A 14,708-nucleotide genomic window follows, 5' to 3' on the forward strand; every position below is an offset into this window, starting at 1 on the left:
CTGAATTCCTAGCGAATAAATGATATTAAAGTGACAAAAAGTAGATGCAACATTCCAGTCTTGGCTCACTGTCTGTGTGGAGCTTGCACATTCTCCCTGTCTGCATGGGTTTCCTCTGGGTGCACCTGTTTCCTCCCACAGTCCAAAGATTTATAGGTTAAGTGGATTAGCCAATGATAAGTGTGCACAGTTACAGGGATAGGATGGAGAAGAGGGTCTGGGTGGAATGCTTTTTCGGAGAGTCAGTGCAGACTTTAATGGGCCAGATGGCCTCATTCTGTACTGTAAGAATTCTACGGTTTCTAATAACAACTCCTGGCAGGGGTAAAACCATATGGTCAAATAGGGGACAAGGTACAGTGCTGTGGGGTTGTGCTGATGCCTGCAGTCATGGTTTGCCTAAGCTAGGGTAAAGGATCAGGGTGAGCAATAAAGTTAAACCAAGGCTTTCCCTGATGCTATTTTTTTAAAGCCATCTCTCTCTTTTGGCTAAGATGAAGCATTAGTTCAAGTCCAGGAGGGGGTGCAATGCCTCACACTGTCACTGGTGCGATCAAGCACAAGATGGGGTGTAATGTCTTGTCAGCTTGGATCTGGTTTGGCCCTCATGTGGGGATGATGATTGGACTTAATTTTAATTGGCTTTTTTATTAGAAATAAAGTACCATAAGGTATCAAAAGTAATAAATTCAAGTTCCACAGTAGTGAAGTTGCAGGAGGGAAACATGTACTGTTGGGGAGTATCAGAAGTTTGACGTGTGTCTTTGCAATACAATTTAAAGTTATTAAAAGTAATTTTCTCAGATTATTTTCCACTATCAATAATAGTAACTTGAAAGCATTTTTCTTTAAACGTTTATCCACAGGAAGAAAGCCCTGTATCCATATTCCTCAATAATTCTTCAAGTACATTATATGTGCATCTGTCCTTTCTACTACAATTAAGTCCCAGTGTGCTCCGAAAAAAACCAGAACAACTCCCTTTAATTTTCCATAGACAAATTGTCTTCAAGAATTTCCAGCATCCCTGTCAAGACACTGAACATTTCAAAAGGACAGTTACCAAGCATGAGAAAGTGTCATCCGGCAAGGGAAAACCAAAGACTGGTCACGTGCACCCCTACAGCGCCACTGTGCAGTTCAGCAGTGGGAAAGGCATTGTACTTGTTACTGTCTTTTCCAGAGGAATCCTTAAAAAAGCACCATTCAAGTCAGAGGATTTGAAGGCCAGGTAACAAGTTAATCTCCAGCGACAGGCGCTGACTGTGCCACATGCTCATCGCTGTCCCAAAGCCTCCTGGATGAAGATGTGGGCAGACCTGATCAGGGCACTGATAATGCTCTTGCCAATGCCCAGTTTGGCAATGCCCAGGTAGAATCAATCTAACACATTGCATAATACAACTGGGATGGGGCACAGCTCATGGAGTAAACTGAGTCTCCAGTGAACCTGTTCAACATAGTTACGGAAGGTCAGTAATGGTGATACTCTGGCAGGTTAGCATTCGGAGGATATGAAACTGCGTCCATATGGTGGCTGACGGGATACACAACGCTATCTTGTGCGGGATCCTTCCAGTCTATAATCCTCTCAAGCATGCCTGTCAAACAATTCTGCAAATCTGCAAACAAAGCAAAGGGATGAATTTTAATACAAAAATCAATACTAACAATCTCAGTCACAAATGCAGCTGTCTATTCTTGGTACATACTGCTTATGTGGTAAATAAAATTATTGCGACATTGCATGAACATGCTTCTAAAGTATATTATCAATTCCTTCAAATTTATCAATTTCAAATTGCTGTGAAGACAGCTACAGAGAATGGCTTCACTGCAGAAAATTCACCAGCTGCTGCAGAATTAATTTTCTTGCTTTTGTTTCCAGAATCCTCTTTCATCCTCATAACATTTTTTTCTCAAATTAGAAAAGTAAAATACATTTATTTTTCTTACTTACTTCTCTGTCCAGAATCTTCATTTTTTTTCCCCCTTCAGGTTTTCTAGTCTTCCAAATTGAATTTAAATGCAGAATGGCTCTTGAAACACCTCCTGGGTGTGGTAGCAAGTTTCTGGACCGTTCATTCACAAGTAGTGTCCCTTATACTGCGGTTAATGCATTTATTTAAGCTCTATCTTCACCTGTGCCGGTTTCAACATAGAAATGGTTTCCTCCATGTAATAAAAGCAAATTACTGCGGATGCTGGAATCTGAAACCAAAAGAGAAAATGCTGGAAAATCTCTTTTGGTTTCCTCCACGTAATGTTGTACCTGTACCCAGATGCGATAAGTGCATTCTAAAAAGTGCATTATTGCAAGATACAGTGGCAAGATTGATGTACCCACTGTAGTGTACAGCAATGTATGCACATCTGTATCTCTTCTCCATTCTGCCCAGTAGGATGGTCCTTACTGTGATTTCAATTAACACATTTTAAAATCAAATAAAGAAAAAAAATTACTGCACTGATTTTCAATATGCTGTTGTGATTAAGGCCTGGACTGATTATGACTGGTGCTCCAACATAATGACAGTGGTTAGTATTGCTGCCTCACAGAGCTGGTGACCCGGGTTCAATTCCCAGCCTCGAGTCACTGTCTGTGCAGAGTTTGCACAGTCTGTGTCTGTGTGGATTTCCTCCAGGTGTTCAGGTTTCTTCCCACAGTCTGAAAGATGTGCCGATTAGATGCATTGACCATACTAAATTCTCCCTCAGTGTACCCGAACAGGCACTAGAGTATGGTGACTAGGGGAATTTCACAGTAACTTCATTGTAGTGTTAATGTCACAAGTAGGCTTACACTAATAAATAAACTTAAACAAAAAAACTTAAACTAGTATGCTGTGTGATTAAGGCCCGGATTGAAGCTTCAGCATAATGCACCAGTAACAAATAGTCTACTCCTGTTAATTCAAAGTAATTCGTTACGTCAACAAAACCAAGTTAGCCAACAGTTCAAATCAAGCAATTAAAATCAAATAGCACAACAGAAGCTTTTATCAATGAATGAAATAACACTGGGCCAAATCTTGTTGGAGCAGTCAACTCAATGCACACTTCAGTTTAAAAATAATTTGCATTGCAGCTTGCCAGAGGTGTGAACTTGGTAATAAGGCATTAGGGACCTTTGTAAACTTGGCACCAATGGTTTATCTCCTGAATTTCTAAGATTTAAGGTTTGCATGAAGGAGCAGAGAAATGACAGAGGAGTTGGGTGAGTTAAGGGTCAAATCAGGTACAGAAATCGAAAGCGTGGGTAAGAAACATTGGATCGAGAAAGAGAAAAGAGGATAGAAAAGAAAAAACAGAAGCATGAATTTAAAAGCATTTTAAATCTCTATGAAAAAATACAAAACACAAGAATGAATTGGAACATTATGAACTAATGAGGTTCATTGGTATTGCATTAACAATTACCACATCAATAAAAATGTACTTCCACTTAACTTAAAACGCTAATTATCTGTGGCGAGTTTAATGGTAACTAATGTGCAAAGCCACCAACTTCTTAAAAAGATGGTGGAGGTTAAAGGCAAGGTTCCTTTAGTACAGAGCATACATTGGAATGAGATAGCTAAACCAACGAGTTGTGGAGGTTGCAGCTTACCCATATCCTTTAGTCCCTGAATTTGGTAACCAATCTACACACCATAACGGAGGAACATGCTATTATTTTTCCTGCAGGATTTAGCCGAGAATAAATTTAATCACATTACAGACAATCTACAACCCAACTGGTCTACACCAACATTTATGCTGTAAGTGGGGCCCCTCCCAATCCCCTATATGTGTCCTTTTGGGATATCCTTTTGCCCTCCATTTAAATAAATCAATGCTATTGGACTCAACTACTCTTTGATGTAGCACGGTCCTTCATACATTCATACCACAGTCTCTGACTGAAGACTCGCCTCTGAATCCCCCCACTGGATTTGTGGTCTCCTCATTATCTCATTCCTACAAATGGAAACATTTTCTTTGGTCTACTCTGCTCTATACTTTCATTGTGTTAAAGATCTCCTTCTGTTCATCCTCAGCCTGCTCTGTCCCTTCTCATGATCAACATATCTTCTCAGCTCTAGTATTATCCTTGCAGATTTTTTTTCACCTTCACAATAACCTAACTAGACAACAACAAATTAAGATTAGACTATATTCAGAGTTGCAACGTGATTAAGCGTTGTAACAAATTCCTATGTTTACAGCCTCTGCACTAAGTTTTAAAGTTTATTTGAAATTTATTTATTAGCGTCACAAGTAGGCTTATATTAACACTGCAATGAAGTTATTGTGAAAATCCCCTAGTCGCTACACTCTGGTGCCTGTTCAGATACATCAAGGGAGAATTTAGTATGGCCAATGCACCTAACCAGTACTTATTTCGAATTGTGGGAAGAAACCGGAGCACCCGGAGGAAACCCACGCAGACATGGGGAGAACATGCAAACTCCACACAGACAGTGACCCAAGGCCAGAATCAAATCCGAGTCATTTGCACTGTGAGACAGCAGTGTTAACCACTGTCCCACAGTGTAATTATTGTTTCGTAATGAGCAGGTGATCTGCTGAAGTGTGCAGGCCCTGAACAAGTTGTTGTGCATGCTCAGTGAATTAAATGGGCTGATTTGTACATGGCCAGCATGGAACTTTCCTGTGGTTGCTGAGTTTAAGAGGGAACATTGAATGTGAGATGGCAAGGCCAGACTTTGTCCATTCCCCATTGCCATTAAGAGGGCGGTGTGCCACCTTCTTGAATCTCTGCAGTTCACATGGCATAGGTGTAGAGCTGTTAGGGAGTTCCTGGCTTTTGATCCAATGAAGGAATGGTGTTGAAGTTCCAATTCAAAGAATAAACATGGCAAGAGCGAGGCGACTTCTTGTGAGCTGTCCCCAGCATACCCTCTAATTTCATCTATGTACTTAAAAATGAACTCCAACTCTTTTATGTCCTGCACCCTGTCCTTTTCTTCTCCCCTACGCACTCTTGTTCATTTATTAGTGTCACAAGTAGGCTTACATTAACAGACAGTGACCCAATCCAGGAATTGAACCCAGGTCCTGGCACAGAGGCAATGCCAACCACTGTGCTGCCCAATACAATGTATGGTATGCTTTGACTATATACTATGCAAGAAACAATATTTTGCACTGTATCGCAATACCTGTGACAATAATAAATCAAATCAAATCAATTCTCTCAATGTCCCTTAAGCATTTGGCTCAATTATGATTTTGGGTTGATCAATGTCTTAAGATTTGTTATGACATTTGTCCAATGCCAGAACTTGCAAACCAGAGTTTTCATTCTTCAAGTACAACTTTAAGCATGTATTATGTTACTGAAATTAGATATAGCTCTTGAGGCTGAAGAGATCAAAGGATATGGGGGAGGTGTGGTGGTCTCATATTGAATTTGATGATCGGCCATGAGCAAAATGAATGGTGGAGCAGGCTTGAAGGGTCGAATGGCCTACTCCTGCTTCTATTTTCTATGTTTCTATGTAATGTCATCACTGATCAAGAACTCATAAACAGGACCAAAGACTGGCCGGAGCTGAGGGAAAGCATCAATTGTTACACAGATATTGAGGGCTCATTCCATCAACTATTTGGACATGAATGTGCTTTTGCTCAGTAAAGCTTTAACCATACATACATATACACACTCCAAAAATGCTTCTGTGAAAAGTCTGGCATCTCAACTCTAGGTCAGGGGAAAAGGAATAAACACTGTCAACTTGCATGTACTACAACCATTATTTCTTTGCTCCACAAATCTAAATGGACAGCAATTTAGTCACGGTACTTCCACAGGAGAGGAAGAAAGTAATTTTTCCATTTTCATGCAACAAAATCAATGAAGGAAGATAACTTGGTTTAAAACAGATTCACAAACAATTCTTAATTCATGGAAAGGAATAAAAAAAATCCCAAGGTTAGAAATGAAAATTTCTCCTTTTTTAAGCAAAACTTGACGTGATTCCAGGGTTGGCAAAGTATTGAGTTAATGTCATGATTTTAAGATGATGTCTGAGGAACACAAGACTGAAATAATCCCCACTCTCTGGTTCTTCAGCAACACACAACCCTATTTGTGAATATATTTATGAATGAGACCCTTGTAAACCTGCCAAGACTCTTCATTTGCAAATTATATAGCTACTCCTTTGTCCAACATTGCATATGCTCACCACTAAATATGCATCCATTAAGAACCAGGCAATGGTAAGCACATTTGAAGTGTCATTAAAGAATCTGTCTGAATAATGCGAATTTTACTGGTCTAACTCAATCAGTATCATATCCTGTTTTGCTTACTCAGAGAATGTGCACATAACATCAAAAATCAGGCCCATATCTTTTTTTTAAACAAAGATTAGGCACATTTCACTTTTGCCTGTGAGAAATTGACTATTTCGACAGTCAGATGGGTCTCACATCGAACCCAGGAGCTTCCTTTCACTTAAAACGGTATATGGTTGAATTACGGGATACTTCTTAAGAGGCTTGTTCTGATGTGCTGCCTTGTAAAATCAGAACAGACACTGGATGAACATATATGGCCAGATTGGTGGATGCAAACTGGACCAGCATGTATCAACACTGATGTAGACTTTGATGACTCAGACCACTCCACACTTCCGACATCATAAGCAGATCCTCATGTAGTCTAAAGGAGGCTTTAGTTAGAAGAGAATTATAATTTAAAATAACTTTAGCATTAATTTAAGCTCACTTTGAGCTTACTAAATGCTAAATTGTCAATATCAATGACCAGGTTATAAGAACGGCACAGTGGTGAGCACAGCAGCCTCACAGCGCCAGAGACCTGGATTCAATTCTGGCCTTGGGAAACTCAGAAATAAAAATCACAGAAATCCTACAGTGCAGAAGGAGGCCTTTCGGCCCACTGAGTCTGCCCCAACAACAATCCCGCCCAGGCCCTATCCCCATCATCCTACATATTTACCCCACTAATCCCTCTAACCTACACATCCCAGTACACTAAGAGGCAATTTAGCATGGCCAATCAACCTAATCCGCACATCGTTGGACTGTGGGAGGAAAACGGAACACCCGGAGAAAACCCACGCGGACATGGGGAGAACGTACAGACTCCACACAGACAGTGACTCAAGCCGGGAATCGAACCCGAGTCCCTGGAGCTGTGAGGCAGCAGTGCTAACCACTGCACCATCATGTTGCCCTTGTGTGTGTGGAGTCTGTACTTTCTCCATATCTGCTGAGTTCCTTCCAGGTGCTCTGGTTTCCTCCCACAGTCCAAAGATGTGCAGGTTAGATGTACTGGCCATGCTAAATTGCTCCTTAGTGTCAAGGGCACTGGCTGGGGTAAATACGTGGGGTTATGAGGATAGGGCCTGTGTAGGATTGCGATGGGTGCAGGTTTGATGGGCTGAATGACTTCCTTCTGCAGTGTAGAGATTCTATGAGGTTGGCCAAGGCTAGAAATGGAAAATGTTATATTACTTCAATCAGAAAAGTAAATGTTATATTACTTCAATCTTCTCAAATTAGGGTCAGAGCAAAGAGACATCAGACCTACGAATGCTTGATCTGACAGAAAAAGTCCTGTACATAAGCAGGTTGGTTGTATTTAACTTAAGACTTAAAATTATAGGCTTGAATCCCAGCTGTAACTGTTATTTGAACTTTTTGTTGTCACTGAGGGAATTCTAGATTGAGCAATTAGTGAGAGGCAGCACAGTGCTGCATCTTGAAGAAAGGAAGTGCTGTCTGGACCAGTTCCCTCAGCACCAACTTACATTAATGCTTTGCTTCCTTACATTGGAAAATATTTAACAGGACATTATAATGGGGAAAGATCGAGACCAAACAGGAAACTAAGGACTTGATGGGGGGGGGGGGTGCGGTGCGGTGCGGTGTGTGTGTGTGTGTGTGTGTGTGTGTGTGTGTGTGTGTGTGTGTGTGTGTGTGGGTGGGTGGGGAGGTGGGGGAGAGAAGAGGAAATAACACAGAAGCCACAATCTGAGATGTAGGTTTTTCAGGCAATGAGATTGAACAAGGAAAAATGAGTTTCAAAGAAAATGATATAGGTCAGAGACACAAGCAAAATTGGCTTCTGGCTATCAGTTTGGCTCTGTCCAAACATAGTAGACTGAAGCCCAATTCTATATTGTCAGCACTTGGTCAAATATGCAGCACAATACAAAGGAGTTTGGAGGTTGTGGGCGAAACATCAAATTGTGGTCTCTCCAGCCTGGTATTGTTTGAAGAGGAATAGAGGTGATATCTCAGTAACACCCTGGTCCACTCCACCATCACACACAGCTCCCCAACCCCTTTCCACGGCATTTTCCATTGCAATCGCAGATGGTGCAACACCTATCCATTTACCTCCTCACCGTGCAAGGCCCCAAACACTTCTTTCAGGTTAAGCAGCGTTTCACTTGCTTCGGTTTGGACTATTGTATTCACTGCCGCCAATGCGGTCTCCTCTACAATGGGGAAACTAAATGCAGACTGGGTGACTGCTTTGTGGAACACCTTCGCTCACTCCGCAATCATGACCCCAGACTTCCTGTTCCTGTTGTGTTAATACAGCACCTTATTCTCACACCATATGTCTATCCTTGGCCTGCTGCAATGTTCCAGTGAAGCCCAAAGTAAACTGGAGGAGCAGCACCTCATCTTCCAGTTGGGCATGTTACAGTACTCAGGACTCAACATTGAGTTTGGCAGCTTTAAATTTTGACCTTTCTCCTCTATCTTAAGCCCCTGTTTTTAAATATCCCATACATGTATTGCCTCAATGCAAACCCTGTCCCCCTCCACACCAAGCTTTTGTTCTGGAAGTTGATACTTTTTATTGTAGCTACAATTTAATATCCAATACGTCTCCCTCCCTCCACTTCTGATGAAGAACTAAAAAGACTTAGAATGTTAACTCTGTTTCTCTCCTTCCAGATGCTGCCAGACCTCCAGCATCCTCTGTTCTTGTTAGCCCCAGTGTCCTGACTTACAAATATTCCTTAATATACATAATCAGAAACAAATATATATAGACATACATACTGTATCTCCATGTTCAAAATTCAGTTAGGGAGAGGCAGTGGTATGGTATATTATCGCTGGACTAGTAATCCAGACATGAACGGTAATGCTCTGGGAACCCAGTTCAAATCCCACCATGGTAGACGGCAAAAATCTGGAATTAAAAGTCTAATAATAATCATGAAAGCATTGTTGATTGTCGTAGCAAAACCCATCTGATTCACTAACGCACTTCAGGGAAGGAAACCTTCCATCCTTACCTGGTATGGCCTACATATGACTCCAGATCCACAGCAATGTGGCTGGTGCTTAAAATGCCCTCTGAAACGCATTAGGTTCAAGGGAAATTGGGGATGGACAATAAATGTTGGCTGAGCCAGCGACACCCACATCCCATGAATGAACAGCAAAAAAACTCAAATAGATTTTTGGTCTCTCAAGGAACGAAGGGGAGCATGCAGGAAAGTAGATTTGAGAGAGGCCATCAAACCGAATGGTAGAGCAGGCCCACAGTGCCATATGGTCTAATCCTGCTCATATTTCTCATGGCTCTGATATCATTGTGCAAATTGCCAGTGTGCTTGCCTATATCACAATGACTGCACTTCAAGTTCACTGACCATGAAACTTCAGGATGTCCTGAGGGGACACATAGTTTTACGTAACTGAATGTTCTTTGTTTACTTCAACAGATGAAGAAGAAACGTGGGAACCAGGCAAACAGCCTGGGGCATGGAGATTGTAGGGCTGGACAAAATTTCCCAGCAAGAGTGGAATCAAGGACAAGGAGTTTCAAAAACAGAAGATAAAATTCCTAAAATTAATTTACTTGAGCACAGGCTGCTTGGCAAGGACAGAGGTAATTGTCATTTACAATTCTGCATAGGGGTCTGGAAAGCTGATGCTTACGAAGGTATGGTGAGGGTTTCAAGCAGCTGTGGAGGTGAAGTAAATGGAAAATTTATAAAGGACGTCTTAATAAGTAGACATGGACTTGAAAGCCAAACAGAATGGCAAGGATCCACGTGAAGAAAAAGCCTGGAAGATTGAAGTCAGAACCAAAAATACATAATAAAACCCCCCACAAAACATTTGTTCCACTCCTGTTAACATCATGATTTAAGATCTAGTAGTTGATTTTTAATAACCAGCTGCATAATAAATGTATAAAAGTGCAGAAAAGGTTTCACAAATGGTTCCAGGGATGAGGAAGTTCAGTTACGAAGACAGATTGGAGAAGTTAGGGCTCTTTTCCTTGGAGAAAAAAAAAGGGCTGGGAGGGGATTTGATAGAGGTATTCACAATCATGAGGGTTCTGCATAGAGTAGATAGGGAGAAACTGTTCCCACTTGTGAAAGGATCAAGAACCAGAAAGAAGCGCATGAGACATGAGGGAAAACGACTTGCTGTGAGAAAGCGTTAAGATCTGGAATGCATTGCCTAAGAGTGTGGTGGAGGCAGGTTCAATTGAAACATTCAAAAGGGGATTAGATTGTTCTGTGCACAGATACAGAAAGGCGGCAGGAGAGTGGCACTAAGTGAATTGCTCATTCATAAAGTCAGTGCAGATGGGTCAAATGGCCTGCTTTTGTGTGGTAATAATTCATAGTACAGCAGCAGACCTAGAATCAGTGATGGTGCAGTGGAAGGAGAATCAAGTGCCACTGACTACATACAGAAGCTGCCACCAAATTTTCAGGTAATGGTACTGATGGGTAATATGTAGATTATAAACTGGAATGGATCAATAAAACAATCTCATGGCACACACATGCGAATTGTGAAGACATGAAGGACAAACTCTTAGAGATATTGCGACCGTATTTGAAACTGTACGAGCGTAATCATGAGATACTGGTAAAATAGAAACCACAGGACAGGCTGGGAGTAAGAATGGAATTGTCTACAATATAAAGAGTAGCAGGTCAGGAGGACAGAGAATGACAGCTGCAGACAAACAGATGACACTGGTAACCGTGACCAGGGTTCAGTGCTGTATGTGAATAGGAAACTGGATTGCTGGAACTCAGACAGAGAAAACTGGTCTTGTGGGCATGAATAACTTGTTGTAGGTCCTTGGAGAAAAAGTAGAGTTGGTTAAGATAGTGAGTGTTCCTTTTCAGAATGGAGGTATGAGTATTCTTGACAGATAGGCCTAGAAGCTGCTCATCATAGATTACACTATAAAGTAGTACAAAAGTTAAATCATTTGATTCATTGAAAAACGGTAACTTGAGAGAAGGGAGAACAAATGAAGGAACAAATATTAATAACCAAAGCTTAGCAATTAACAACCATTCTCAAATCAGTTGATTAAAAAGTCCAGGAACAACATCATTTGAGTTCCTATGGTCTAGTTTTTAGGCTAACAAGTGATGAGGTGTGAATTACACGTGTGTGGTCTCAAGTTGGATGTGGGCCAGCAATTGCATAAAGCCAAAATTCAGGGAGACTCTCCGTACTTTCCACTCTCCCCATCTGTTACTGTTTTCCTTCTATTGCCACATATTGTGATGAACTATTAGTGAGAAAGGCTTATGAAGAACTGTGGTTTTTTTAAAAATCATACAAAAAATACAATAACAGTCTGACGCTAAAGATCAATTAAGCAAAATAGTTTTCACATCATGCAGATTACAATTAAATGGAAGCAAATTATCTCAGCATCCAAAATTAAATATCGCGCAAACTAAATTTCAAATCGAGGGCTTCCATCTTACTGTAATTGGTTCAATTAGATCCTTCTCATTAGAAAGTTCGAGGTTCAAATTCTAGCTTAGACTGTCATGCCTTGCTTTAAATGTCCAACGTTTTCCCTTCTCATCTGAATTATGCTTCTTCTTATCGGAAAATCACAAAATCATGCAGGTAATTGTTATTTAGAATCAAGTCCTAATCTGTGTCAGCCCCTAAGATCAAAGTAATCAGTCCACAGGTAGAGCAATTACAGCAAACACAAGACTAATTCTCTTTTTCTTATATATCAGGAACTCCGGCGTTAGTGAGTTCTCTCATTGGCTTTGTTATCCAAATGCTTATCTTTGCTAATGTGCACCTGCAATAATTTACCACCTCACACTCCCGTCAACCGAAATTGTATCGGGAACAAGTCTCATGGTCATTATTTTCCATCCTGACATACAGCCCTAACGAACTGGCCATTCAATCGTTCATTCAGGATTGCCAAGTCTGGATTTGAATTCAAGCCTTAATATTGAAGCCAAAGGAAAGTCAAGCATTCTTAGATGCCTATTGTATACAAATTCATCATAACTGGCATGCTCGAGTTTTACATGAGGTAATAAAAATATAACTGGATTGAACAGACAATAGTCTCAGGAGGTTGATTTTCACATTTCATATCTAATAAAATTCTATATAAGGTTTTGAGTGTCCCATTTCTGCAGAATACCTAGCCCAGCAACGCATATTAACAGATGAAATAAAAATGATACTAATCAACATCACCAGCCTCTACCCTGAGATGGCTGCCTATGACTCGCATTTATACTGCGCCTTTAATATACAAAATTTAATTATTTTTTATTCATTTGTGGGACATGGACGTCACCGGCTGGTGGTGAGCTGTCTCCTTGAACCACTACAGTCCAAGTGCTGTGGGTTGACCCTCAATGCTGTTAGGGAAGGAGCTCCAAAATTTTGACCCAACGACCGCAAAGGAATGGCTATATATTCCCAAGTCAGGATGGTGAGTGACTTGGAGGGAATCCTGCAAGTGGTAGTGTTCCCATCTACCTGCTATCTTTGTTCTTCTAAACAGACGTGGTTGTGGGTTTGGAAGATGCTGTCTAAGGATCTTTGGTGAATTAATGCAGAGCATCTTGTAGATGGGTCATACTGCCGCTACTGAGCATCAGTGGTGGAGGAAGTGAATATCTATGGATGTGGTGCCAACCAGGCAGGCTGCTTTGTCCTGGATAATTGCAAGCTTTTGAGTGTTGTTGGAGCTGCACCCATCCAGACAAGTGGGGAGTATTCCATCACACTCCTGATTGGTGCCTTGCAGATATTGAACAGTCTTTGGGGAGTCAGGAGGTAAGTTAATCGCCGCAGTATTCCTAGCCTCTGACCTGCTCTTGTAGTCACTGTGATGTTTTTGGTCAATGGTAATCCCAAAGGTGTTGATAGTGCAGGATTCAATGATGGTAACACTACTGAATGTCAAGGCGAAGGGCTTCATTGAGGTATATTCAGATTTTTTAAAATGGAGGCTGAGCCACGAGATTTCAGGAGCATCTAAATATTTCAAGTTTTTACATTTTTTTCTCATTTCATTGAAACGCTCTGTGTGCGTAAGAGAAGTGTATGAACTGTCTACAGAAGTCAAGTGCAAGTGCCCTTAAAGAATACAACATAGGAGATGTCAGGGGTAAGTTTTTCACTCAGACAGTGGTGAGTGAGTGGAATTGGCTGCCATCGGTAGTGGTGGTGGTGAACTCGTTGGGGTCTTTTAAGTGACTTGTGGATGAATACATGGGATTTAATGGGATTGAGGGTCATAGATAGGCCTGGTAGGTAGGGATATGATCGGCGCAACTTGTGGGCCGAAGGGCCTGTCTGTGCTGTAGTGTTCTATGTTCTATATCACACAGGAATGTTGAATATTAAAGTAAATAGACTGTAAAAGCTTATAGAGGCAATTTACGCTTGTTAAGTATGTTACAGAATTACTAAGCAGTACCTTAAACTATCAATTTATAGGATTCTCTATTAATATTTTGGCAAAACTATAAACATCATTTCAATTTAGAAGAGATTCTTCTGAAAATAAGATATCCTACAGAGTGGATGTCATATGGACTTAAACTTATAAAGGATCCGGAATGAAAATATTAAAAAGCACTTAATATTGTGCAATATTAATATTGTTCAGTTACGAGATCAGAAATCCCAACGTATACTATGAAGTTAGTCTTGATCCCAGTTATTTGCTATTTTGACACTGTGAGTAAATGATGTTTCACTCCAGGTATGATTCTACTGACAAACTGGGAATTATATCAAAACAAACCTTATTTAACAACGCAGTTTAATGAATTAGCTTAACACTTACCAACTGAACAATACTTAAACATGACAAGATACAGTTCTTAACTGCTAACCTATCTCTATTAGTTCCAATTCAAGCAATATTCCTCTTACATATTTAAAACCCCTCTTCAAAATCAGTTAGCAAACACAGGTTTACACGCGCGTACTTGTTAACAGCTCTAGAGCTTTTTGAGCACCTCTAGAGAGATCTTTTCACAGAGAGAGAGAGAGAGAGAGAGAGAGCCATCACTTTCAAACAGCTCGTCAGCAACCTCCAGAGAGATAGAAAGATGCCTCTTACTTCTTCCAGAACCAAGGAGAAACTGACTATTTAAAAAGGTGTGCATCTTCTCTGCAAGCTTGGTTCCGCCCGTTACCACACAACTGTCAATCAACCTAATCAAAACCCTACTCTGAAACCCAAAAGGAAACTCAAGAAAACACAAATGCATTAACTCTGTTTAGACAAACATACCATTAGCGAAAAATCAGTCATTATCCTGCATTCTCAACATTTGAGCAGCCTGTTGCCCAGACAAATTGTCAGTGTATAAAACAAAGCTGAATTTTCAACCCAGCCTTACAAGAAACATGATTAAAAAAAACACTTCTTAAAGGCT

General features: G+C 40.7%; 1 protein-coding gene across 2 annotated transcripts in view; it reads right to left on the reverse strand.

Annotated features, from left to right (window-relative positions):
• adamts14 (ADAM metallopeptidase with thrombospondin type 1 motif, 14) overlaps positions 1-14,708 on the reverse strand; it is a 172,749-nt gene that overhangs the window by 134,067 nt on the left and 23,974 nt on the right. The gene's annotated exons all lie outside the window — the stretch shown is intronic.

This window comes from Carcharhinus amblyrhynchos, chromosome 31, assembly GCF_965287045.1.
Source record: "Carcharhinus amblyrhynchos chromosome 31, sCarAmb.v2.hapA, whole genome shotgun sequence".
NCBI classification, from domain to species: domain Eukaryota; kingdom Metazoa; phylum Chordata; class Chondrichthyes; order Carcharhiniformes; family Carcharhinidae; genus Carcharhinus; species Carcharhinus amblyrhynchos.